Raw genomic sequence first — 24,961 nt, forward strand, 5'->3', positions numbered from 1 at the left:
TTCATATGTACAGATGTGTCTTGTTAAAGCCATGCTGTGCAGCGTATGCAGCGTGACTGCTGACTACCGAGATTTGGAGGTGCGAGTGCATGCACGCACCCGCGATCGGTTCACTTCTATGGGAAAGCCGCTGCTGCAAATGGATCACAGCCTCCTGTGGCATAGTGCAACCCACACGCCCACCCACAATCCCTATAGTCGGCATGCCGACCAACAGGGACTATTCCCACCCATGGTTGTCCACGACACCCATAGAGTGGGAACAGAACCCATGGTGACCACAGGAGGTCGCCATCAAGCCTGCAGCGTGGTGAGTGCAGTGAGCCCACAAGGTGCTTGTTGCGCTCCCCCCTGCCGGCATTCTGCTGCCGGGATCCCAGTGTTGGTACGTTGACTGCCAGTCACGCAGACCACACTCATTTCAAACATGTTGCATGGCTTTGTTTCATTTTCATACAATGTATAAATTCCTAAACTGAAACTTTTAAAGCCTATAAAATCCTAAAACATGGATTGCAGTAACCTCATTTTAGTTTTTTAGATCTTAAAAACCCAGTGCCTAAAAATTATTATTGCATTTTAAATGTACAGTTTTGTGATACATTTACCACAAAGCATTTATTTTTATTCTATATAATAAATGGCTAACTGCTCCTCACCTCTGTAATGTGCAACGGTGGCCACTGGAGGCCACCACACAGACCAAATAAAAATTAAAGTGATCAATTAGGGAGATGTTACAGCCAGCTGTTAGTTAGGTAAAAACACTGTACTGACTGTTTCACACTTGCCAAATATAGAGAGAGGGTGCTGGAGAGAGAGAGTGTGGGTAGGGGTGGGTTGCCATTTATAACAACTTTTCATATTCAAAATTGAGTGGATTTTTTATACTTTTGTTTGATTTTCACGTATGGTGACATTAATCTAATGCTGCTTCTCACCTGTGGTACTGCTGGCAGCCACTGGAGGGACAAGGACACACACACACACACACCCTATGTACACTGCACCCCCACTATCTATTATCCCTATATACACACTGCTCCTGCATACCCCTCTGTATAGTGCCCCCTATACACAAGGCACATCACTCCTCCATATACTGTTTCTGCCATATACCGCATACTCTGCACCCTTTCCTCCATATACTATGGTGCAACCCCAGGTTACTTGCCATTCCGGGACGCAACACCAAATAGCAGCAGTTACCAGGAAATGGATGTAGGAACCACAAGATGGCCCTGCAGCACTCAGAGTGGAGACACCAGGGACATGTGTTGCCACTTACCGGCAGGGGGAGAAAATTAATTAGTCCTGCAGGAAAGGGTGAGACCCTGTGTTGGGTGAGCAGTGCGGTGACCGGGAGGAGAAGGGGTCTGTGCTGAAGCTGCAGATGATGCGGGTGAGGAGGCAGATAATCAGTTCAACTGCCTTATATATTCTCTGCACCAGTGGAGGGGTGGGGTCCTTTGCTTGACTCTCCCACTACCCGCACAAGTCATGTCCAGACACCACCGGCCAGCTGTTGGTGGCTACTGGTGTCCTCTACCCCCAGACTGGGCAAAAGCTGTGTGGGGACTGGTGAGTTTCCATGTGACAGCACTGGTATATATAGTATAGGTGGTAACACCTGCAAGAGAGCAGGAAGACAGAGTTTACCTCTGTATGGGGGCACTCTTTTGTATAGAATTTTTTTTTAAAACATAACTTTTAATTCATTGGCTTAAAAAGACCATATTGTGTGGAAAACATAAAAAAGAAACTCTGCTCTATACTCTTAATTTAAAAATAGAATTAAATAGAAAAAATGGTAGAGAAAATATGTAGGTTATAGATTACCTGCATATTTTGTTGTAGCTTTATTATTTCATGACCATTTCATTAGTGTATATAATACAATGATATTCCTCTGGTGTTTTGTTTCCAGGGAGGGTGAAAATATTCTTATAGAGTAAACAGTGATTTTAAACACATTTAGAGTTGTTAGTATCTCTTGTCACTGTTATGGACACAGACTAAGTTTATCTTATGATAGTCTCTTTCAACATAGACAAATCATCAGTATATCCCGTATAAATAATTTAACAGAGAGATATATTTACTTCCAGAGATATAGGCAACTGATACATAGGAAAAAAACAGTATGATGGCTTTCAGACATGAGCCTGTAATGTACGTAACAGTTATTTCTTTAGAAAAAAAACCCTTTAGTGTGAAATAATTGTATCTGATGATAAAAGGAGATTAGATGTCAGTGCCATAGAGTTAGTGACTTCTACTGCCTTCCCATGTCTGTGTATGTACACACAGTGAATGGGAGGTGAGAGAGTCAGCTGGCCGACACTGACAGGAAGGAAGAAGTGATGTGTCTGCTTTCTGGGGCCATTGGTATCGGTCACATTGATAACCGTTGGTCAGTGCAATGTGGCCGTCCCTGCCACACCCCGATGAGAGGACACTTGAAATACCTGTGGGTGTGTGTTGTCCTCTGTAATCCCATCTAGCTAGCGTCTCTCTCTGTGTGCCCCGTCCGGACCCGTGTGCGCTGCACAAGGATTCCGGATATGACGTCAATTGATGTCAGCCTCAAACGTACGTTTAACCCTCGTGGGCTTAGTCACCATTAAACCTGCCTGGAATTCCCTCTGCTGGCTCTTTTGTGTGACTATGCTCCAATGAGTGAATACTATAAAATGATTGACATTGGTTCTAGCCACTGAGATACCTCCATTTTATCTTGAAATTCCCCACATTGATTACTGCTACTCAGTCTATTTAACGCTGTACAGCTGAGTCGGTACCATAATGTAACCATTGTTAGATTCCTAGTTTTACATTTAAAGATACTTATTAAGATAAATGCCAGGAATTAGGTTGGTTCTTAGTACTTAACTTACAATAATGGACATATATAGTAGCTGTATATCTGTTTGTATATATATATATATATAACAGGCTAATGTTACACCCTCTGCATTGCAGAGCCCTAGCTACCAGCAGGAGGACTTCCAGAAACCCAGCAGCTCCTGTGTGAGTAGCGACCTTCCCCCCCTTTAATCCAACCCTGGTGTCCGTCATTTTGACAGGCTTTTAACTACAGTACAGGTACACCACCGATTTTCTTGCAACCGATGATCCAGAACTTCTTTTAATCCGGAAAATTTTGCTTTGTCCAAATTAAAGGAGGTTAGGGACGTTTTTTAATCCAGAACAATTTCTGCGCATGGGCATAATATGCAATACTAGCAAGTGTCAGTGGGTACAGCTTCTGCGTACACTGCAGGTGACACAGCAAGCATCGGTGGGGCTGTTATGGTGTCCAAGGTCAAAGCAAGTACCGCACATGGGCTGAACACACAAGTGTCAGTGAGTACAGCTTCCGCGGACACTGCTGGTGACACAGCAAGCATCGGTGGGGCTGTTATGGCGTACACTGTAGGATATGTTTTACTATTTATTGCTTTAGAAATGTTCTGAAGGTGCAAAATTAGTAAAAAAAAAACGTTTCCACCGTTACTCCGGCAAAATCGGTAATCAGGCACGGCACTGGAACCGAGGATGCCGGAAAATCGGTGGTGTACCTGTAGTATTATATAATTCCTCATGAGTGATTCTTTTTAGTGTAATTGTATTACTGATATTGTTGTTTTTGTTTTTTTACATGTTACATATACTTTGTGATATAATGAATTATATACAAGGTCCACATTTTCACTGATAACTTTCAATTGTATTTGAATACTGATGCACTCATACGTGTAATCATTTCTATATGGTTTTACAATCTTTTATAGGATGAGAACTGATACAACATACATATTATTCTAGGCACATTATTACTGTGTCTGCAATATCTGTAGTTACTTGTTCAGTAGAAAATGCATGATTGTGGGTTATGAGCTTAACACCCTTTTGTACATGCTGTTTACCTGTAACCTAAACTACTAGATGCTTTGCAAGTCATGCCTTACAAAGCTTTTACAGTAAAATGTATTAACCCATGCTAAAATGTATTAACCCATGCTGTCACAAATATACAAAAATCATTGCCAAGCCTTACAGTTGTTAACATACAGAAACAATGTGGTTCTAATAAATCTTTTCTTTTTTCTAAAAAATCCTGTATTTTAAGATTTTTTTATGGATAGGAGAACAGATACACTTGGAAAATTCTAACGTTTTAAAAATGTATCCAGAACGGCTCCATAATTACTTTGTCTCATTCATGATTGGCCACGATGACTCATTCTATACATACTTTACAGTAACTTTTTTATTTTTTATAAACAAAAAATTGGGACTCTTTACCGTATAATTGTCACATTGAACCATGTTTGCACAAAATGAAACTAGAAGCCACCATTCTCTCAGGTGAAGACCAAATTCTTCCATAAGTTTACTTCATCCCACAACAATAAAAATATAAATTGATGATGCTGATAGAACAGGATGGCTGGACTTTGGGCTCTGCTTGCAGGATAACTACAGTATTTCATTGGGGAATTCAATTACTATGGGCTTTTAGCTCCTGGGTTAAAATCCTGAAGCTATTCAATAACTGCCTCTGGTCAACCCTGAGGGTGCACGTAAAGCAGATTTTTGTTCACATCTCTTGAGTGTGCAAACAAAAATCAATGTTAAGTGCACATTCTGGGTTTACCACTGGATTACTGCACATGGTAATTGCAGAGCTTTATGTCTTATTGTGTGTTAACTCTGGAGCTTGCCATATAATAAAATTGAATAGCTCCAGGAACTTAACCCAGGGGCTTAAATCCTGCCAAAATACATATTTGTAGATTTTATTTGTTCTATTTATTTATTTAGCATATTACACAGAGTTGTTCTGAGCACTTACAATCTAAGTACCCTACCATTCAAACACACACACTGGGAACTACTTTAAGTTAAACTCCAAATTCTTAAAGTTTACTGTATTAAGGAAATACTACAAAAATAACTCCCCAGCAGGAGACAAGCCATTTTATAGAAATCTTGAAAGGAAACATATGGAAGGCAGTTTTGGATTATCTACAGTAATGTTCCCTGCTTTTTCTTCAATGAGATTTACTAAACTATATTCAGGGACATTTTGAATTAAGTCATGATGGATTATACTGAAATCATGTACTTTTTTTCTTGTAAAAACTAAGAAAATTTATTTTTATACAACATCTAAATAGGCTGAAACCTAGAATCTGTCCTCACACAATGTTATGTGGTATCTAGTAAATGTCCTCATTGTACTGTACCTTCTTTTTCTTATATATTTGTGTCACTGAAGCCAATTATAACATTGGAAACAAAGATCTACTAGCTTTAAAAATGGTCTTTTAAAAAACAATTGCAATGACTAAAGATATTGTTGTTTTTATTACAGTGTTTACTGATTATAATGATCTAGAATACATTGAGAAAACAGAGACCAAATCATTCCCAAACCAGAATAATTTTTATTTACTTAAATACATGCTGCGTGTAAGGTGTATCATAATGTGGTTGTCCACCTGCACTCCTCCAAAGAGGTGACTACAAATTTGATGGTCATGGTCGGGATCAAGGGTATTTTGTTGCCAAAATAAACAGGTCAAATATACCTGTAGTTGGTGTGGTGTGAGTGCCTCCTCCCTTCAGTGCATTTCACCTATGAATAGGCTGTGTCAGGATTGTGGAACTACCTTTTTTTATATACAGTATATATTCTGGATTTTTATTAATTTTTTTCTTTTTTTTATTATTTTCTTTATATTTTATAAATTACATTTTCTTTTTCCATATAACCTTTTTTGTATGTTGTATACCAGTATTAGGTCTGTAATTCTTTTATATAGAGTATCATTAAACTTATTATTTACTGTTAAAAGGTTGTGTATTTTTTACCCTGAAGGAAACTGATGCTCTGGGATACTCTTTTTGTGTGATTTTCTAATTTACTTTTAAGTATTTATTTTTAACACTTAAGGCCTCATTTACCAATGAAGAATAAAACCAGCTGCATATTTAATTTAGTACTATATCTCTGTGATACAAATGCAGCTGATATTCAGCATCACTTAACTTTCCAGCAAGGTCCAGCACTGTCTCCGTACTCCTCAGCGATGTACTTATACTAATACTGCCAGCGATGGGCTGCTGATTCATACGCATGCACGATGTCCAGTCTGTGTATGTGTATGATTACTTCACCCAGCAGGGATCTGGCAATGCCTAGAAGGCTTTACTGAAGTTGGAAAGGCAACACTGAGTCCTCATTTCTGGCAATGGTGACTATACTGCTGTCGCTATCTATAGCTGGTGAGAGCGGTACAGGAGCAAACAGAGGTAAGCATAGTTTGAATTTATGAATTTAAAAGGAAGACATGACCCCTTTAGAGTGCTAAAGGGGTTATGCATATTGGGTACTCCTAACTTAAAGCTGGCAGGACCTCTAGGTGTTGAGAATGTGGTGTATGAAGTTGGTGTGTGTGCATTTGGTGGTTGGCTTCATCTGATATTGTTTTGTGCTCTATCTAGGTGGTGTATGAATCTACCATCTGTCTAATGTTAACAACCACTGTGTCATGGTTACTAAAGCCTATAATTGAGGGGCATATGGACTAAGCATTGGAGAGTGAGAAAGTGGAGGGAGCAAACGACCAACCAATCATATCCTAACTGTTATTTTTCAAACACACCCTGTAGCATGGCAGTTAGGAGCTGAATGATTGGTACTTTATCTCTTTACACTTAATTACTCTCCAAGCTTAGTACATCTCCTCCTAAATCACAGACTTAACAAAGAACAACTTCAATTACTTAATAGATCTATCTGAAGGCTTACTCACACACATGATATCAAATCTCATGTTGATTTCTGAGAAACATGTTCTGGATCAGAATCTTTGAGAATTCTGTGCAATCACTTCATGATAAAACATTGAAAGTTTTTTCGTGGATTTTATAGTTATTTTGATGGCATCCCAGTGTAAATCTGTAATTGACAATTTAAGCATGTTGTACAGTACCTTCAATTAGCCAATTTATTTATACAGTATTGCAACTTTTGAAGTCATGTGACATATAGAAGAATTTGGGCTATGATAGATAGCCATGGTTTTATTTCCAATTTGTGGAAAGCATTTTGTTTTTATTAAAGTACCAATTTATAATAGTCTCTGTGTATCACCCTCAGATAATCAGACAGACAGAATGAGTAGTGGATATCTTAGAACAAAAACTAAGGCGTAGTGTCATAGAGTCTGTTACTTTAGGCAGATTATCTACCTTTTGCCAAGTTTTCATATCATAACAGCTACCAAGTGTCTACTGGGACTTAAACTTTCTTTTGTGTTTTTGGCAGGCATCTAAATCATTCTAATTTCTTCTATTTCTGATTTACCAGAAGCACATTCTTTGTCAATCTGAGTGAACAAGATCTGGGAAAAAGTCCAAACTGGAAAATAATTTAACAAATGCCATTACCTTCTTGAGAAAACTTGGTAATATAAATTGTTTGGTGTTTCCTAAATATTAAGTTGAGGTCTGACTCAAAAAAAGGAACATTAAACTCAATCTCTCCACTGCTAAATTAGGTCCAAAATTAATTTTAGTTTTTAAAATTTGGGGCTGTTTGTGTAGGTATTATAGGTGGCATATCATATGAAGGAACTAGACATCAACTGATATGCTGAAACATTAAACAATAGTAAAAACAAACCTTTAGAAATCTAAATACGCAGAATAATTAAATGTAAAACTGTAAATGTAAAATTTTTCCATAAAAAAGTTTTGTCTTGAAAAAAAGTGACACAACTTCTGTTGTCCTGTACTTAGAAAAGAAAAAACTCAAACAGAAATTCCAACAAACTCTATAGATCTTAAATTAAAAGAAAACATTTAAGTAGAAAAATAATAATGAAACCATATGCCTAAACTAACATTAAGGGGGAGATTCAAATGTCTGAAAAGTCGGTTGGGTGTCTGTTTTTTCCTGTCTATTAGATAGGAAAAAACAGACTTCCAATTGCCTTTTCAAACATTTGAATCTCCCCCAATATGACCTCTTAAAAATGGTAGGATTCTCCCAAGCCATAAGTACCATCAGTCCAAATAATTTGGTCAGAAATGGTGTTTAGAGCCTTCATATTTATTATTTACTGATTTAGGATGGAAGCATGCAAAATATATGTTTGCCTAACTAAGGATACTGTAATTTCTCCTCAGATTAGTTTAAATGTAATAATGAGGTCAACTCATAATAAGAATCATCCTTATTGCTGTGTTATTTAATATGCCTAAAAGCTTAATGTATTTTGTTTTCACTTCTTTCCAAAAAGATAAATAAATGGCCTAGCTCCTATATATGTCTCATGGGCAGGGCCTATCTTAAATCTGAGACATTTATTGGTTGTTAGAAAGGGGCATAGTCAGAACTTTGCAGGTCCCATATCAACATATTGAAGGGACCCCTGTCCCAATGCTTCTAGAAAGACACCTCTCCACAGCAGTTGTTAATTGTATAATAGTGCCCATAGTTCCTTTTCTAAACCATACTAGTGACTTAATGTTATGCCCCATAGTAGTGTCCTAGTTTATTTTCTGAACCATAGTAATGCCTTAGTTAGTGCTATGCCCAATAGAAGTGCTCTAGTTTACATTATGTCACATTTTAGTTCTGCCAGTACACATTATGCAAAACAGTACCCCCATTCACATTATGACATTGAGTCCCCAGTTCATATTATGCCACATTACAGTGACTCCTGTTCATAGTATACCACACTATAGTGCCTCCACTTCATATTGTGCCACATTACAGTGCCCCAGTTCATAACATTATAATGCTCTCCAGTTCATTTTATACCACATTACAATGAGCAGGTCCAAGTGCATACCTAGATATATTGTAGGTCCCAAGTGCCTCTATGTATCATTCAATGGTGAAAAATGTATATAACACATGTAACTTGACCCCATAGCAACTGTTTTCCCTGAACTTATGGTAGCTACGCTCTTGTTGTTAGATAACAGGGTAATCTTGGGATTATAGAGTCTACAAACTTGTGGCGGAGGGAACACACAATTTTTAAAATCAATAATATATCTCACAATACATAACGATTAATATAGTAATATTTCTCCTGTTCTGGGCACCTTGAACAAGGGAGCCATCACCTTAGCTCCACAGTAGCATGTATAGGGGGATGTATGGCAGACTTTGAGCAAGTCTGTACAGAATGTGCTCCCCAAAGAAGACAGCTACCCTCCAAGGTGACACACATTATCAGTTGAAAACCCAGAGCCCCCTTAATCAGCCACCAAACCCTCCCACTCTAGACAGTATCACACTCAGCAATTGTAACTCAGTGACTGCCGCATAGAAACATAGAAATATAGAAACATAGAATTTGACGGCAGATAAGAACCACTTGGCCCATCTAGTCTTCCCCTTTTTTTATCCTTTAGGCAATCTCAACCCTTTTTGAACCTTAATTCTTTGTAAGGATATTCATATGCCTATCCCAAGCATGATTAAATTGCTCTACAGTCTTAGCCTCTACCACCTATGATGGGAGGCTATTCCACTTATTCACTACCCTTTCTGTGAAGTAATTTTTCCTTAAATTTCCCCTGAACCCCCCCCCCTCCAGTCTCAGTGTATGTCCTCGAGTTCTAATACTTCTCTTCCTTTGAAGAATGTTTCCCTCCTGAACTTTGTTTAGACCCTTAATATATTTGAAAGTTTCTATCATGTCCCCCCTTTCCCTTCTCTCCTCCAAACTATACATGTTAAGATCTTTCAGCCTTTCCGGGTAAGTTTTGTGATGTAGGCCATGCACCATTTTAGTTGCCCTTCTTTGTTCACTCTCTAATGTATTTATATCTTTCTGGAGATATGGTCTCCAGAACTGGACACAGTATTCCAGATTTGGACGCACCAATGACCTATACAGTGGCATTATTTATCACTTCTTTTTTCCTGCTACTGATTCCTCTCCCTATGCAACCAAGCATCTGACTTGCCTTTCTCATTGCTTTGTTGCATTGCTTTCCTGCCTTCAAGTCACTTGAATTAGTGACTCCTAAATCCCTTTCCTCCTCAGTAGTTTCCATTATAGTACCCTTAATACTATATTTAGCCTTTGGGTTTTTGAGACCCAAGTGCATGATTTTGCATTTTTTAGCATTAAACTGTAGTTGCCACGTTCTTGACCATTTCTCAAGCCTACCTAGGTCATCAATCATTTGTTTTACACCTCCCAGTGTGTCTACCCTGTTGCATATCTTTGTATCATCTGCAAAAAAGCATACCTTCCCTTCAATACCATCTGCAATGTCACTAACAAAGATATTAAAGAGAACTGGACCAAGTACAGATCCCTGGTGTACTCCACTGGTAACATTTCCCTCCATAGATTGAACTTCATTCACTACAACTGTCTGTTTCCTATCATGCAACCAGGTTCTTATTCATTTAACCATTTTATAATCCACCCCCATGCTTTCAAGTTTATTTAGCATACAGTACTGTATTGTCACAACATAGATTTTATGTGACCCTGATTTCTACCATTGGTTATGCATACTTTAGTGTGCTGTGACACAATAAATTGTAATGATTCACCATATATATCATCAGCATTATATTCTTTTGAGTAGGGAAGACATCTCCAGTATAAGCAACTCCCTAGACATACCCCTCCCTGTCTCCCCCTGACCACTATCCCATTGTTACCTCATTTTATCACCCCTCTTTCCCCTCACCCCCTAAGTATTTTCCTCACCCCTCCTTTCTATCCCCACACCTTTCACCACCACATACTGTACTACCTTTGAGCACAGATCCCAGACTCCACTTCTTATTGTATTGATAGCCACCTTCACCATCAACATTCTGTCAACAGTTATTCTCACATAAAGTGGGATATCCAATTAGCCCTGATGATGTTTTGGCTGATGAAAATGGCCAAATATCGTGATTAATGACTGAAGGTCATTACAACAATATCCAATTAGAGGCCATTTTGATCGTCCGAAATTGGACCCACAATGGAGTGAAAAAACGCATCAGATCAGGGATGAGTCCCTGATCTCATGTGTTATTACGGCTCCGGCAGGCGACTTATTGTGGATTTTGCTTTGGGGGGGGGCATAATCCCAGATAAGTGCCAGCATCGGGGGAAGGAGCACGCTACATCGAGGCTAATAGGACAGCTCATGGAGATACAATTACCTGTGGGTAATTAAATACCCCCTAAAGGGTCAAATTGAGTCCTGCTACTTGTCATCACCAAGCACATTCCTACATGCATTATTGCATTAATCAGATATTATACTAATTTTCAATTTCAGAAACAAAATCTGCACGATATTGTTCCCTTTCTTGCAGAAATCATTGGTATGAATAAATCAGTAATCTAAGTTTCTAAATTCCAAAAATCATAATATGAAAAATATACACCTGTAAATTGGATGATAACTCAAAGGCACAACATTTCAGATAATCAAAATAACAAAGGTATTCTTAAAAGTTAGAGTTAAATTAGAATTCAGAATTGGTTCAGTACTTCAGTACTCAGACAAATCTTTATGCAAAAGAGTTATTATTAGGCTCAACTGCGCCATTATTCATTTTATCCCAAACCATCATTGTAACTCTGCTTACAATAAATATTTTTATGCATACGAGAATGACTGCTAATGTACATTTTCCCATGAGGCATATTTTATTTTAAGAAAAACAGTTTGTTTTAGAGTTTTAATAGTACTTCCAAGAGGACAAGTTTGCTTGTAAATGTAATAAAATTCTGCATCATTCATACTAAACCTCAAGTGCTGCGCGTGGAAACCCCAATTTATTTATTTGAACTTATGGGGCACATTAATAAAAATAAAGATTAATGTATTGTGTACAGTTGTGAAAGATTAATTCCGCCTCCTAATTTGACACCTTTGTGCCGTGTGTAGAAGTATAACAATATGTCCTCATATTGGATAGAGTATGAGCCTAGAGCACAGAACATGTCTCGTAGGACATAGCAAAGACGTGTGCTATATACTGCCTAGAGAAAGCTTTGCATATAAGGGCTGCTGGGACGATTTACAAACCTTTCTATAGATTAATAGTGAGAGGAGAAGCCCCCAGAGGCAGCACTGTGAGAGGTTTGTTTGCAAATGCTTGTTTTATTTAAATTAAAAGAAAATGTTAAACTACCAGTCTGGAATCCAGAGGGAATGTATAATCAAATTCAGCCTTTTAGGCTGAAAAGGGGATATTCTAATAAACATATAAATAACTTATTTTAATATAATTGTTGCATTAAAACTATTCCCGTGTGCTTTAGTACAAAAAAAAGGCTGAAGCTGCGTTTTCCGTTTTCTTTATTTGATTTTATCTCTCCTTTGATTTCAAATGTATGAATTAAAGACGCAACAAAGAATCTGGGCAGCGCAGTGTATTACAGTATTTTTAAATATGTTACACAGTGTTACAAGTACCCACTATGATATAGTTTGGGGCGCAACCGATCGCCCTGGTTGAAGATGGCCTACTGTGTGTGCGGATAAAATATAAGAGCAGCTTTACTCATGGGTACAATAGGTGTTTATTACAAAGTGCCCGCATGTTTGTACGGTTAACTAGTGGTGGTAAGGCAATATGCAAAGACGTAAAAAGATGAACAGGTCCAGGGAGTGTTTTATAATAAGATGTATTTAAAAAATAAACTGGAAAAATATATATTTTGAAGAACAATTAAATTTTCACTGAAACGTCTTTCCCTGAGTGTAAATGTTTTGGAAAAGCATATACTGCATTATTTACCAGAGATTAACGTAATCTCCAACTGCTCTTAAATACTCCATGCCAGAAGGTGTGGCAGTTATATGTAGATGAAGAACACTGCCACTCCATGAAGATTTGCTGTCTCCAGTAGCAGCCAAGCACACCCTTGGGCCATCACATAATGCATATGCCAGGTTAAACTGAAGCACATTCCCAGAGTAACTGCAAAAGCATTGCCTAGGCAGATGTGAGGGAGCATCACAATTCGGCATTGGACCAAACTCATCTTCCTGCCACGTTTTACAGGGTCCACACTTTTAGCCAAGAGACGGCTCATATAACTAGCCGCAGACTCACAGACGTTTCTTTGCAGTCCCATAGGGCTGTATGCAAAATTCCATGAGTTCAGCGTGAGATGGGGGAGAGAAATGGACAAGATGAGGTGCTGTTGCTGATGTTTTCATGCAATTGCAATGCCACTTCAAACTGCTCACGACTAATTGAATTGACCCTTTTGTGACCTACCAGTAAGATCTTGAATTTTTTACTTTATGGGGTCTATTTAGCAAGCATATTTTTACTTACATTATGCAGAAACAAACAAATAAAACCGCATAATTTAAGTACAGTATCCCACCTATGGCCCTCATTCTGAGTTGTTCGCTCGCAAGCTGCTTTTAGCAGCTTTGCACACGCTAAGCCGCCACCTACTGGGAGTGAATCTTAGCTTATCAAAATAGCGAACGAAAGATTCGCAATATTGCGAAAAGACTTCTCTGTGCAGTTTCTGAGTAGCTTGAGACTTACTCTGCCAGTGCAATCAGTTCAGTGCTTGTCGTTCCTGGTTTGACGTCACAAACACACCCAGCGTTCCCCCAGACACTCCTCCGTTTCTCCAGCCACTCCCGCGTTTTTCCCAGAAACGGCAGCGTTTTTTCACACACTCCCATAAAACGGCCTGTTTCCGCCCAGAAACCCCCACTTCCTGTCAATCACATTACGATCACCAGAACGAAGAAAAAACCTTGTAATGCCGTGAGTAAAATACCTAACTGCATAGCAAATTTGCTTGGTGCAGTCGCACTGCGAACATAGCGCATACGCATTAGCGACTAATCGCTCCGTTGCGAGAAAAAAATAAGGAGCGAACAACTCGGAATGACCACCTATGTTGGAAAGAGTTAACAGAGAAGATAACACAATTGTCTTCTCCGTTAATGCTTGACTCCTACAACATTGCACTGCACAGAGTAATCCATTGCTTTCTACATTGCCTAATGTTTTCTGCTAATCAGGTAGCAAAAAAAGGTTATGAAAATCCTTAAAGGCTGTCATTACATAACGGCACCTGAGAATGGCATTATATGAGGAAAATCCTTATTTCAGCCAAAAAAAGGCAGGGACAGATGGATCTCAGCCAATCAGTCCCTGCAGCTTCAGAAACTCCTCTCATGCTCCTCCCCTCTTTTGGTATTTTGGTAATAACACTTCCAGTGTTCCCGGCAGTGTAATTGCATAGCTTTGTGTACACACACACAAACAAACACACACACACACACACACACACACACACACACACACACACACACACAAACATATATAATGTAATTGGCAACCCAACATACTGGCAGTCAGAAAAACTGTGAAGAAATTCTGACACCCAGAATGCTGACATTGGAATCCCAACTGTTAACACCCCAAATGTAAGTATGCCAGGGTGGGTTAAAGTGAGGCTGCAGGGGTAGATTTAGACTGCGAAGGGGGGAGGGGGTAGGTTTAGGCTGCAGAAAGGGAAGATTAGGGTTAGGCTGCAAGAAGAGGGGATAGGGTTAGGCTGTGCGGGGTGGGGGGGGGGTAGGTTTAGGCTGCAGGGAGGGAGGTAAGGGATAGGCTGCAAGAAATCAAGCTTAGGACTAGACTGCATTGAGAAAGGGTAAGGTGATGAAGAGGGCTAGGAGACTTACCTTCTAGGTACCTGGATTCTTACTGTCAGATGCCAGTGTTGGTCATGTGATGGCAAGCATCGTGGGTGCCAATCTCCCATACCCAAACCATATGTGTATATATATATATATATATATAAATATATATATATATATAAAGAATGTAGAAATGCCCAGCACTCCCAGTATGCTATGGCAAAAACCGGGTGCCCTCCGCAGTCAACAATAATGCAGGAAAGGAAAGAAGCAGCGGCACTCCGTCGGTGTAAACAATCAAATATGTATTCAAAAATACATAACAGTGGTCACATACAAAACCAACGTTTCGGGGTCCTGAGACCCCTTTGTCAAGGCGTGAACAGTGATAGAAAGAGACCCACTTACCTTTATAGCACCCTGGTGAATCCCGCACGTGGAGGAAGACACAGGGCCGGGCGCCGTCAATTCCGGGGGTCACCGGAATTCCTCCGGCGTCTCCAGGAGATGACGTGGTGACGGGTATGTGGCGTGGTTGCCATAGTAACCAGCGGCGCTTCCCGTAGCACCCGCGCCGGCTCTGTGAAAGAAAGAAAGTGCAGCAGTGAAACTAAAATGCAGCGGCAATAGTGGGGGCACAGTGTAAAATAAACACATAGGGGGGCAGAGCTGTAGACGGAGGGAGGAAGAAATGTAGATGGAGGGAGGAAGCAATGTAACCCCATACATGGGTAATGCGGAAGCATGTTGCTAAATTGCATAATGAGTACACTATGTGAAATCTATAAGATCACTGTAATCAATGGAACAATTGCCAGGGGTAAAGCAGGGAAGAATTATCAGGGAAGATGGAGGGAGAGGTAAATAGTAAGGCCATGGAACAGGCTTAGTAAAGCAGAAAGGAGCAGGCTGAGGGGGTAGGGGAAGTTAGCACAGTGAAGAAGAAGGAAAGAAAAGGAAAACTAACAGGACCAATTTTCTGAGGGAAAAGGGAGAATCAGTTGTGTGCTACGTGTAGAGTAAAGTTAAAACGTGGGAAACTAAAAATAGAGGGTTAGCGAACCCAAAGCTGTAGGGAGAAAGGAAGGGGAAATATGAGAGAGAAGCGAACCATAACCTGCTGTGTAGTGTAATAAAACGATGTAGAGATGTAAGGAAGTAAAGGTGTGAGGTGTGGTAGGCGTGATATGCACAAGCAAAGTGTGAGTGGGGCTGTAAAGTGGAATGTCAAGTGAGCTGGTGCAATTGGGCTGGAAATACAAGGTGAAAGAGTGAGTCAAGGAAAGCTAGGACCCGCATGCAACTAGAGAAGAAAAGAATTGATGCTGGAAAGCCTAACCGTAATTAAAGACAGTATTATCCACGTGTACATAAAACCTAGATCAAGTTAGGCGTGAGAGAATTGTCCGGATTAGAGACTATTCCACTGTATTTTGTCATTAAGTCCCTTCGGTGGAAAAGTTTCCAGTTTAAATATCCAGCGGGCCTCCAACTTCAAAAGTGCGCCGTTCCTATCACCTCCTCTGAGATTAGCTGGAACGTGGTCGATGATCATATGTTTTAGTGCATCTGCTGAATGTCCCTTGGCTACAAAATGTTGCGCCATTGGTTGGTCAGAACTTCCCTTCTTGATAGCCATGTTGATGGCTGATCTATGTTGCGCCATCCTCGTTCTGAAGCTAGTGATGGTCTTGCCAACATATCCTAGCCCACACGGGCAGGTAATGAGGTATACCACATGAGTGGACGTGCAGGTCATAACATGCTTTAATTTGAACACAAAGTCCTTAGATGGATGTTTGAAGGATGATCCACTGATCATATTCTTGCAGGTGGTGCATCCCAGACATTTATAACAGCCGGGCTGTTTGGTGAGGAAATGAGACGGTGCAGGGCTGGTAAAGCCCGTGATGTCAGCATGCACGATGGTGTCTTTAATGTTTCTGGCCCTCATGAAGCAGTTCATGGGCCTCTTGTTTTTGAAACAGGCAAGTTTTTCATCAGTGGCACTATGGGCCAAAGCGCTCACGTGGCCCGTTGGACCACCGGGCTGGACGTGCAGAACTGACTTTTCCAAGGTATAATACCGTCTTTCCTTCTTACTGTTGGGCGCAACAGATCCTTCCTATCCATCATCATGACCTCATTCTTGTGCTTCAGCAAATCAGCCTTGTTGTAACCTCTCTGGAGAAATTTGCCAATGTCTTTATCCAGTTGGACTCCCAAAGTGTTATGAGTACTGTGGATCCTGGCTGTGCATATTAGCTGCGACCGAGGTAAACCTCTAATGAGGGGTTTAGGGTGATGGCTTCTCTCTCATATTTCCCCTTCCTTTCTCCCTACAGCTTTGGGTTCGCTAACCCTCTATTTTTAGTTTCCCACGTTTTAACTTTACTCTACACGTAGCACACAACTGATTCTCCCTTTTCCCTCAGAAATTTGGTCCTGTTAGTTTTCCTTTTCTTTCCTTCTTCTTCACTGTGCTAACTTCTCCTACCCCCTCAGCCTGCTCATTTCTGCTTTACTAAGCCTGTTCCATGGCCTTACTATTAACCTCTCCCTCCATCTTCCCTGATAATTCTTCTCTGCTTTACCCTTGGCAATTGCTCTATTGATTACAGTGATCCTATAGATTTCACATAGTGTACTCATTATGCAATTTAACAACATGCTTCCGCATTACCCATGTATGGGGTTACATTGCTTCCTCCCTCCGTCTACAGCTCTGCCCCCCTATGTGTTTATTTTACACTGTGCCCCCACTATTGCTGCTGCATTTTAGTTTCACTGCTGCACTTTCTTTCTTTCACAGAGCCGGCGTGGGTGCTCCGGGAAGCGCCGCTGGTTACTATGGCAACCACGCCGCATACCTGACACCACGTCATCTCCTGGAGACGCCGGAGGACTTCCGGCGACCCCCGTGATTGACGGCGCCCTGCCCTGTGTCTTCCTCCACGTGCGGGATTCACCAGGGTGCTATAAAGGTAAGTGGGTCTCTTTCTATCACTGTTCACGCCTTGACAAAGGGGTCTCAGGACCCCGAAATGTTGGTTTTGTATGTGACCACTGTTATGTCTTTTTGAATACATATTTGATTGTTTACACCGATGGAGTGCCGCTGCTTCTTTCCTTTCCTATATATATATATATATATATATATATATATATATATATACAGTACCATGCAAAAGTTTAAGGCAGGAGTGGAAAAAATGCTGCAAAGTAAAGTTGCTTTCAAAAATAGAAGTGGTAATAGTTTATTTTTATCAATCAACAAAATGCAAAGTGAATGAACAGAAGGGAAATCTATATTAAATTAATATTTGCTATGACCACCTTTTGCCTTCAAAACAGCATAATTTCTTCTACAGGTAGGTACACTTACTCACAGTTTTTGAAGGCGCTCAGCAAGAAGGTTGTTCCAAACATCTTGGAGAATTAACCACAGAGCTTCTGTGGATATAGGCTTGCTGAAATCCTTTTGTCTCTTCATGTAATCCCAGTCAGACTCGATGATGTTGAGATCAGGGCTCTGTAGGGGCCATATCATCACTTCCAGGACTCCTTGTTCTTCTTTACATTAAAGATAGTTCTTAATGACTTTGGCGGTATGTTTGGTGCTGTTGTCCTGCTGTAGAATAAATTTGGAACCAATCAGACGCCTCCCTGATGGTAGTGCATGATGGATAAGTACCTGCCTGTATTTATATATATATATATATATATATATATATATATGACATGCCTGAGAGACACTACTTAACTATTATTAAAAATATAAAATCTTGATAATTTACAAGAATATTGTGTGTTATGTAGTATAAATGTAATAAATCTATAAACCAATATACCTCATGTTAGTGGTCTCAAATCTGTGGAGTATCTACTTACTGATAATCCTACTGATAATCCTATATAGGTCCACAATTATCATTCTTTTTGACATTATTGGAAAAGACTCTAACAAGGAATTTCTTTTACTTTAATGGTGAATACTTTCTGTAGACCTTGGGATGTGCGATGGGCAGTACGGTTACTCCCGCCTTTGCCAATATCAGACTTCCCTTTCTTCTGTGTCCTGATTCTCTATGTCATGCAGACTCCAATATTTCAGATGATAAAGGATATGTGGAAAAAGATATCCAAGTGTATGATGAAAAATTAAGGCTTTACCAGATCAATATGCAACAGGAGCATGTAGATAAAAAGAGTACAAGGTTCCAGATACTTGGGTGCTCGGCTCACTTCCTGTGAATGAAAGGCAATGCTGGAACCCCTTTTACTATATGTCCACCTGTCATAGGCAGCTATTCGTCAGGGCAGTATGACAGCAGAGCTGCAGGTCAGAGCTGCAGAGGTCATTAGACATATAATGAGTGAGGAGAAGCAAGAAATCAAATTGATGAAATAGTATTGAAATTTGCACAAATAACTTAAAGCCGCTAAGCAAAAAGCACTTTCAGTACCTAGAGTACAGTGTTTGATCCCCAAAGAAAAAGCAGCTCAGTATGAGTTACCATTTGTGAGTCATTTTTCAACAGTTACTCTGACAATAGCAAAAACGTCTAAACGTCTATGGCAGAGGTTCCCAAACGCGTTCCTCAAGGAACCTCAACAGTCCAGGTTTTAATGTATCCATGCTTGGCCACAGGTGACTTAATTAGCATCTCAGTCAATTTGATTTAATCATCTGTGCTGAGCCATGGATATACCTAAATACTGGACTGTTGGGGTACCTTGAGGACCGCGTTTGGGAACCTCTGGTCTATGGCCATTAATCTCCACAGATCCAAGTCTGCCTATATTCAAGGACACAAGGATTCTTAACTGCCAGAAGAGAGGTAGAAATCTAAAGAACTGGTTAGTGAGGAATGACGTTACTACAAGTGGGAATCAGCACCCCATACAATTTCTCTCTAAAGCCCCAGGATCATGTAGATGTACTAGATGCACTACGTGCAGATATTTAGAAATCAGTCCCTATGTGACCCATTCACATTCTGGTACTAAAGTACCAATTAAATATGCTTCAAGCTGTAATAGCAAGTACAGTAAGTGATCTACATAATCAAATGTCCTTGTGGTCTGACGTACCTGTATATAGGAAAGACCACCTGTTGTTTCAAAGAACGTGCCACACAGCATAGAGTGGCTATCAGACTTGCTTGTGAAGGTAATGATGTAAAGCAGCCGGTAGCCCATCATCTTAAGTCTGCACACCACTCCCTGGCACAACTGAGATAAAAACTTATTGATCATATAACTTTGCCCATTAGGGGAGGTGATCACAATAAAATGCTCCTCCAAAGGTAAGCCCAGTGGATTGCTCACTTTAATATGGTGGCCCTAAGACTTTGGTATCTCATGTTTTCTATAAGAAATTATTTTTTATAAATAACAATGCTTTATACAGATTCTTGATTTACATAGTAGTAGTGTTTCATGTTAACATGTAAATAATAAGATTTTACTTACCGATAAATCTATTTCTCGTAGTCCGTAGTGGATGCTGGGACTCCGTCAGGACCATGGGGATTAGCGGCTCCGCAGGAGACAGGCACAAAAATAAAAGCTTTAGGACTAGGTGGTGTGCACTGGCTCCTCCCCCTATGACCCTCCTCCAAGCCTCAGTTAGGATACTGTGCCCGGACGAGCGTACACAATAAGGAAGGATTTTGAATCCCGGGTAAGACTCATACCAGCCACACCAATCACACCGTACAACCTGTGATCTGAACCCAGTTAACAGTATGACAAACGTAGGAGCCTCTGAACAGACGGCTCACAACAATAACAACCCGATTTTTTTGTAACAATAACTATGTACAAGTATTGCAGACAATCCGCACTTGGGATGGGCGCCCAGCATCCACTACGGACTACGAGAAATAGATTTATCGGTAAGTAAAATCTTATTTTCTCTGACGTCCTAGTGGATGCTGGGACTCCGTCAGGACCATGGGGATTATACCAAAGCTCCCAAACGGGCGGGAGAGTGCGGATGACTCTGCAGCACCGAATGAGAGAACTCCAGGTCCTCTTTAGCCAGGGTATCAAATTTGTAGAATTTTACAAACGTGTTCTCCCCCGACCACGTAGCTGCTCGGCAGAGTTGTAATGCCGAGACCCCTCGTGCAGCCGCCCAAGATGAGCCCACCATCCTTGTGGAATGGGCCTTGATAGATTTAGGCTGTGGCAGGCCTGCCACAGAATGTGCAAGTTGAATTGTGCTACAAATCCAACGAGCAATCGTCTGCTTAGAAGCAGGAGCACCCAGCTTGTTGGGTGCATACAGTATAAACAGCGAGTCAGATTTTCTGACTCCAGCCGTCCTTGAAATATATATTTTCAATGCCCTGACAACGTCCAGCAACTTGGAATCCTCCAAATCGCTAGTAGCCGCAGGCACCACAATAGGCTGGTTCAGGTGAAACGCTGAAACCACCTTAGGCAGAAACTGAGGACGCGTCCGCAGTTCTGCCCTGTCCGAATGGAAAATCAGATATGGGCTTTTATACGATAAAGCCGCCAATTCTGACACTCTCCTGGCTGAAGCCAGGGCCAGTAGCATGGTTACTTTCCATGTAAGATATTTCAAATCCACCGATTTGAGTGGCTCAAACCAATGGGATTTGAGAAAATCCAAAACTACATTAAGATCCCACGGAGCCACTGGGGGCACAACCGGGGGCTGTATATGTAGTACTCCTTTTACAAAAGTCTGGACTTCAGGAACTGAAGCCAATTCTTTCTGGAAGAAAATCGACAGGGCCGAAATTTGAACCTTAATGGACCCTAATTTGAGGCCCATAGACAATCCTGTTTGCAGGAAATGTAGGAATCGACCCAGTTGAAATACCTCCGTCGGGGCCTTCCTGGCCTCACACCACGCAACATATTTTCTCCAAATGCGGTGATAATGTTGTGCAGTCACCTCCTTCCTGGCTTTTACCAGGGTAGGGATGACCTCTTCCGGAATGCCTTTTTCCCTTAGAATTCGGCGTTCAACCGCCATGCCGTCAAACGCAGCCGCGGTAAGTCTTGGAATAGACACGGTCCCTGCTGAAGCAGGTCCCGTCTTAGAGGTAGAGGCCACGGATCTTCCGTGAGCATCTCCTGAAGTTCCGGGTACCAAGTTCTTCTTGGCCAATCCGGAGCCACGAGTATCGTTCTTACTCCCCTTTGCCGTATAATTCTCAGTACTTTTGGTATGAGAGGCAGAGGAGGAAACACATACACTGACTGGAACACCCACGGTGTTACCAGAGCGTCCACAGCTATTGCCTGAGGGTCTCTTGACCTGGCGCAATACCTGTCCAGTTTTTTGTTGAGGCGGGACGCCATCATACCCACCTTTGGTTTTTCCCAACGGTTCACAATCATGTGGAAGACTTCTGGATGAAGTCCCCACTCTCCCGGGTGTAGATCGTGTCTGCTGAGGAAGTCCGCTTCCCAGTTGTCCACTCCCGGAATGAACACTGCTGACAGTGCTATCACATGATCTTCTGCCCAGCGAAGAATCCTTGCAGCTTCTGCCATTGCCCTCCTGCTTCTTGTGCCGCCCTGTCTGTTTACGTGGGCGACTGCCGTGATGTTGTCCGACTGGATCAACACCGGCTGACCCTGAAGCAGGGGTTTTGCCAGGCTTAGAGCATTGTAAATCGCTCTTAGCTCCAGTATATTTATGTGAAGAGACATCTCCAGGCTTGACCACACTCCCTGGAAGTTTCTTCCCTGTGTGACCGCTCCCCTGCCTCTCAGACTGGCATCCGTGGTCACCAGGACCCAGTCCTGTATGCCGAATCTGCGGCCCTCTAACAGATGAGCACTCTGCAACCACCACAGAAGAGACACCCTTGTCCGTGGAGACAAAGTTATCCGCTGATGCATCTGCAGATGCGATCCGGACCATTTGTCCAGCAGATCCCACTGAAAAGTTCGTGCGTGGAATCTGCCGAATGGAATCGCTTCGTAAGAAGCCACCATTTTTCCCAGGACTCTTGTGCATTGATGCACAGACACTTTTCCTGGTTTTAGGAGGTTCCTGACAAGTTCGGATAACTCCCTGGCTTTCTCCTCCGGAAGAAACACCTTTTTCTGAACCGTGTCCAGAATCATTCCCAGGAACAGCAGACGTGTCGTCGGGGTCAATTGAGATTTTGGAAAATTCAGAATCCACCCGTGCTGTTGCAGCACTACTTGGGTTAGTGCTACTACGTCCTCCAGCTGTTCTCTGGACCTTGCCCTTATCAGGAGATCGTCCAAGTAAGGGATAATTAATACGCCTTTTCTTCGCAGAAGAAACATCATTTCGGCCATTACCTTGGTAAAGACCCGAGGTGCCGTGGACAATCCAAACGGCAGCGTCTGAAACTGATAATGACAGTTTTGCACCACGAACCTGAGGTACCCTTGATGTGAAGGGCAAATTGGGACATGGAGGTAAGCATCCTTGATGTCCAGAGACACCATAAAGTCCCCTTCTTCCAGATTCGCTATCACTGCTCTGAGTGACTCCATCTTGAACTTGAATTTTTGTATGTACAGGTTCAAAGATTTCAGATTTAGAATAGGTCTTACCGAGCCGTCCGGCTTCGGTACCACAAATAGTGTGGAATAATACCCCTTTCCCTGTTGTAGGAGGGGTACCTTGACTATCACCTGCTGAGAATACAGCTTGTGAATGGCTTCCAATCCCGTCGCCCTGTCTGAGAGAGACGTTGGCAGAGCAGACTTTAGGAACCAGCGAGGGGGAGACTTCTCGAATTCCAACCTGTAACCCTGAGATACTACCTGCAGGATCCAGGGGTCCACCTGTGAGTGAGCCCACTGTGCGCTGAAATTCTTGAGTCGACCCCCCACCGCCCCTGAGTCCGCTTGTAAAGCCCCAACGTCATGCTGAGGGCTTTGCAGAAGCCGGGGAGGGCTTCTGCTCCTGGGAGGGAGCTGCTTGGTGCACTCTCTTACCCTTTCCTTTGCCTCGGGGCAGATATGACTGTCCTTTTGCCCGCTTGTTCTTATAGGAACGATAGGACTGCGGCTGAAAAGACGGTGTCTTTTTCTGTTGGGAGGGGACCTGAGGTAAAAAGGTGGATTTCCCGGCTGTTGCCGTGGCCACCAAATCCGATAGACCGACCCCAAATAATTCCTCCCCTTTATACGGCAATACTTCCATATGCCGTTTGGAATCCGCATCACCTGACCACTGTCGCGTCCATAAACTTCTTCTGGCAGATATGGACATCGCACTTACTCTCGATGCCAGAGTGCAAATATCCCTCTGAGCATCTCGCATATAAAGAAAAGCATCCTTTAATTGCTCTATAGTCAATAAAATACTGTCCCTATCCAGGGTATCAATATTTTCAGTCAGGGAATCCGACCAAACCACCCCAGCACTGCACATCCATGCTGAGGCGATGGCTGGTCGCAGTATAACACCAGTATGAGTGTATATACTTTTCAGGGTAGTTTCCAGCCTCCTATCAGCTGGATCCTTGAGGTCGGCCGTTTCAGGAGACGGTAACGCCACTTGTTTTGATAAGCGTTTGAGTGCCTTATCCACCCTAGGGGGTGTTTCCCAGCGCGCCCTAACCTCTGGCGGGAAAGGATATAATGCCAATAACTTCTTTGAAATTAGCAGTTTTCTATCGGGGTTAACCCACGCTTCATCACACACTTCATTCAATTCCTCTGATTCAGGAAAAACTACAGGTAGTTTTTTCAGACCTCACATAATACCCCTTTTTGTGGTACTTGCAGTATCAGAGATATGCAAAGCCTCCTTCATTGCCGTGATCATATAACGTGTGGCCCTACTGGAAAATACGTTTGTTTCTTCACCGTCGACACTAGATTCGGTGTCCGTGTCTGGGTCTGTGTCGACCGACTGAGGTAAAGGGCGTTTTACAGCCCCTGACGGTGTCTGAGACGCCTGGACAGGTACTAACTGGTTTGCCGGCCGTCTCATGTCGTCAACTGATTTTTGTAACGTGCTGACATTATCACGTTTTTCCATAAACAAAGCCATCCATTCCGGTGTCGACTCCCTAGGGGGTGACATCACCATTACCGGCAATTGCTCCGCCTCCACACCAACATCGTCCTCATACATGTCGACACACACGTACCGACACACAGCAGACACACAGGGAATGCTCTTATCGAAGACAGGACCCCACTAGCCCTTTGGGGAGACAGAGGGAGAGTTTGCCAGCACACACCCAAGCGCTATAAATATATAGGAACAACCCTACAGAAGTGTTGTTTCCTTTATAGC

General features: G+C 41.8%; 1 long non-coding RNA gene across 1 annotated transcript in view; it reads left to right on the top strand.

The window, feature by feature from the left end:
- The first annotated feature begins 1,462 nt into the window (after window positions 1-1,462).
- Window positions 1,463-24,961, top strand: part of LOC134965514 (uncharacterized) — a 115,459-nt gene continuing 91,960 nt past the window's right edge. The window contains exons 1-2 of the long non-coding RNA XR_010188413.1: window positions 1,463-1,581; window positions 2,983-3,030. This is a non-coding gene — a long non-coding RNA (uncharacterized LOC134965514). The remainder of the gene's footprint in view (window positions 1,582-2,982; window positions 3,031-24,961) is intronic.

The sequence above is a fragment of the Pseudophryne corroboree genome, chromosome 10 (genome assembly GCF_028390025.1).
Source record: "Pseudophryne corroboree isolate aPseCor3 chromosome 10, aPseCor3.hap2, whole genome shotgun sequence".
Lineage (NCBI taxonomy): Eukaryota > Metazoa > Chordata > Amphibia > Anura > Myobatrachidae > Pseudophryne > Pseudophryne corroboree.